Raw genomic sequence first — 4,130 nt, 5'->3', positions numbered from 1 at the left:
AAGTAGCCAATTATTTAATTGTTGTCTTGTGTTTGCTGTGAAGGCTTCAAGGAACTTTGGTCATATCCTGGAACTAGAATCTAAACCCCAGCTCAGCTGTTTACCAGCTAAATGTCCCTAGGTAAAGTGTTTAAATTTCCAAACCTCAGTTTGTCTAATTGCAAAATGGCAAGGATGGCCCCTGTCTAGAAGATGAGGTGACAGGCCTATCTGGATGTCCTGGAACTCACTCTGTAGACTAGGCTGGCCTTGAACTGACAGAGATTCACTTCCTTCTGCCTCCTGAATGCTGGGATTAAAGGCGTGCACTACCATGCCAAGCCACAAATGCTTTTTTTAACAAGCATACTTAAACATCCTTTCTATAAAATGCCTATTCACCCATTCATCATCCACAGTGGGATGAAAATTCATGGGGGACATATGTAGGAACAAAAGGTTCCCATGTACTGGGCATTAGGCAGTCTTATAGATGAATTCTTCCTCATGGCATTATGAGAGGAGTGCCTGTATTATTCTTATCTCTCTCCCCTCCCCATTTCTGAGATTAGAAAACCCATATTTATGGAGTCATACCTTGTCTCAGGTCAACTAAGAAGTGAAGAGCCAGAAAGGACCCTAATGTCAGCATACACCTTTAATTCCAACACTCGGGAGGCAAAGGCAGGCGGATCTCTGTGAGTTTGAGGCCAGCCTGGTCTACAGAGCTAGTTCTAGGACAGTCAGGACTACATAGAGAAACCCTGTCTCAAAAAAAGAACTCTAATGCCATGGTACCAGAACCAACATTGCACCTCAGCTTGTGGGTGGCACCGAGTGACTTTGCCCCAGTACTGCAGTGACTAAGCATTCATGAAGACTGACTGGTTCAGAGTTCCTGGATTTGGGGTGACTTATGCTTATTTAAAGTTTTCAATCGTGTTTTAATTTTTAGACGACTTACACGTACCATTTTTTAAAATATTTATTTATTTATTATGTATACAATATTCTGTCAGTGTGTACGCCTGCAGGCCAGAAGAGTGCACCAGACCCCATTACAGATGGTTGTGAGCCACCATGTGGTTGCCGGGAATTGAACTCAGGACCTTTGGAAGAGCAGGCAATGCTCTTAACCGCTGAGCCATCTTTCCAGCCCAATGTACCATTTTTTTTTATGTAAAAATGTGACTTTAATAGGTATGCAGACCAGCTTGCTAGAGAAGCTGACCAAGATACAGAGGAGATACAAGTGGCCATCTAGAGTTTCTATACTTCATTCTTTTTGCAGAATATTTATTAAGGTTGCTTAATATACAATTTTCATTTGACATTTTGGAAGTCCTTTATTGTAAAGATAATCCTTTTGTCTGGCGACAAACAGCAGCCACAGCGGTCATTCTGGACCTCCACGCTGGATGAAGTCCATTTCTTCTTGAGATATAGGTTTCCTTCTGTATTTCTGAGGTAGTGTTTTTAGTATTTCTGCAGTGTCTGGTGGCCCCGGATGCATCAGCAGATCTGGGGATATGCTTCCTTTAGAATGCTGTGAAATTACAGAGAGTGAGAGGGAAGCCCAGCAGATCTCAAAACGTCTGAGGCACTGAGTTTAGGATTGTCTCTTCTGTCAGGGAACCTTATTAATGGAGTATGTGGCTTCACTACCTGCACGACCCTGCTGGCGGAAGCCATCTTGCTGCCCATCGTGACCCCCGAGCAGGGGCCTGTACCATTTTTATAATGAAGTAAAAGCTCTCCTTGCATACATCCTCTGAAGCGTATAATTTGCATCATGCAAAACAGCAAGCAGGGGCTTTTAATTGAATTATTTTTTGGTGGGCAAAGGAGAGAACTTGGAGAAGCAGTGAAAGGAAGCGATTAGACTTTGACTGTCATCTCATGGCGTGTTTCAGGAACTGATCACATGATGGAGTTCTCACAATACTTTGGATAATACGCCGTGGAGTTCTTACCTACCAGAGATGCCTGCTGCTTTGCTCCATCTCTGCCACAAGATGGCAATCGGAGCACAATGATGACTCAGTCTGCATCCTCTGTGAAGGAATATCGAGCATCTGTCTCCCAAATGTCGAGAAGCTTCTCCAGTATTTCAGGGCAAAAAGGGACTTTTAGAATATCCCCAAACCTACATCCCCTCCTGATCCAAAGCTTAGGCAGTTGGATGATCATATTCAGATCTTTGCATTTGGATGGCCCATGGCTGTTCTTAGACCAGGGTGGCATTGCCCATGTTTTTCCTGAAGAAAGACACAGAGACAAAATGCTGCAGAAGTTTCCAAGCAAAGGATGAGAGGCAGAGCGCCCGGAAAAGGGTTTATTTGTGATCTATGAAGCTGCTGTTGACTTGTGTTGATTTGTTTTGCTGCATGGGAAGAAATTGGTGTTGGCTTTCCAGTTGCAAAGACCACAAGATAAATCCAGGAAGGGCAACAGGGAGCTTTCCTTGGGGGTGTTTCTAGATGAGTTGCTGAGCAGGACAGCTTTAACTGGGGCCTAGTGTTTGGACTGAACTCCCCGGGACAAAGGCCAGTCAGGAATAAGGCTTGGCTCTGGTTGTTGTGGTAAAATTTTGGAGGTTAAGGATGAAGGGGGTGGGACTCTAGGGTTCTTGACTGCCTTGTTACCACCCAGACTGCTCAGTAGGGAGCTGAGGAAGCGACTCCTACATCACTCACCACTGGCTGTTGTAATAGGAGAAGTGGCTACACCATAGTTCATTAGTTCCTTCGCTAATACTCATACTGCATGACCTGATACAGTAAGAAGCAAGTTCCTTTCCACAGGCAGCTCAGGTACAACCCTTTCCTTAGGGTCTCCTCCATTTTTTTTTAACCTGTATGTAGTAGTGGGAGTGGTGGAGCTGCTTCCCGCCACCCGGCTAGCTTTACCCGAAATAATTACATGGAAACTGTATTTTTTTAAACACTGCTTGGCCCATTAGTTTTAGCCTCTTATTGGCTAGCTCTTACATATTGATCTAACCCATTTTTAATATTTTGTGTAGCACCACGAGCTGGATTACCAGGAAAGATCTTAACCTGCACCTGTCTGGAGTGGGAGAATCATGGCGACTGCCTGACTCGGCTTCTTTCTCCCAGCATTCTGTTTTGTTTACTCCGCCTACCTAATTTTCTGTCCTATCAGGCCAAGCAGTTTTTTTTTTAATTAATTAACCAGTGAAAGCAACAGATATATAAAAGACCCACCCCCATCACCTGTAGCTTAGGAAGACTCTGAGAAGGAACACAAAAGTAGAAGCACACATAGGAGGTTTGCTGAGCAAGGCCCACTTGGTTCCACAGGCCAGAGGTGAGTAGTATGGTCTCATCTAACTACAAAGGAGGCTGGGAAATGTAGTTTAGTATGTGCCTAAGGGGAGTATGAGGAAATAACTTTTGTGTAACAGCAGACTCATCATTTAAGTCAACTATGGAGCTTATCCCAAAGAAATAATCAGATTTGCTTGCCCTTCTGTGTTCATGCACAAAGGCCTTCTTCAGTGCTGCTATTATCAAAGCCAATATTTAGAATCAAATGCTTAGTAATGATTGATTAAAGACTATATATATGGTCTATTCATTTAAAGGCATAGTATACAGCTACCAAAAATTGTGTGGCAGAAGAATGTTTTGACTCCACAGTCATCAGGGTGCTTTAGTAAGGAATTGTTTTATAGAATTAAGTCATCACTTTTATATTACTAAGTCACCATGGCATTATTAAGTCATCATGGTATGCTATTGATTAATCTTTATTATTTTATTGTCAACATGCTTTATTAAATCACTCTGATGCTTTATTAAGTCACCACTGTGCGTTATTGAGATATCACTGCCTTTTATTAAGACATTGTGGTGCTTTATTAAGTCACCATGGTGTTTTATTAAGTCACTGTGATGCTTTATTAAGTCACTATGGTACTTTATTAAGTCATGATTGTACTCTATTAAGGCATCTAGTGTTTTTATTATTTATTAAACCGCTTTATTAATTGTAATCACAGGCAATTCCAGGGTTTATGTGAACCAAGAATTTTATTGAACAAAGAGGCATTATCTATTTTCACTGAAATATCCTACCACCAAGAATTATACACAACACATTTATTTTAAATATAACCCCATGAAATA

The 4,130-nt window shown here is 41.9% G+C and overlaps 1 pseudogene; it reads right to left on the bottom strand.

The window, feature by feature from the left end:
• Positions 1-1,225: 1,225 nt before the first annotated feature.
• On the bottom strand, positions 1,226-1,697 carry LOC126510265 (alpha-ketoglutarate dehydrogenase component 4-like; annotated as a pseudogene).
• Positions 1,698-4,130: the final 2,433 nt, after the last annotated feature.

The sequence above is a fragment of the Alexandromys fortis genome, unplaced genomic scaffold, assembly GCF_014885135.2.
Source record: "Alexandromys fortis isolate MF-2015 unplaced genomic scaffold, M_Fortis_MF-2015_v1.1 scaffold_31, whole genome shotgun sequence".
Taxonomy (NCBI): domain Eukaryota; kingdom Metazoa; phylum Chordata; class Mammalia; order Rodentia; family Cricetidae; genus Alexandromys; species Alexandromys fortis.
Note: the sequence above shows the minus strand (reverse complement) of the source record. Positions and strands in the feature narration are given on the sequence as shown.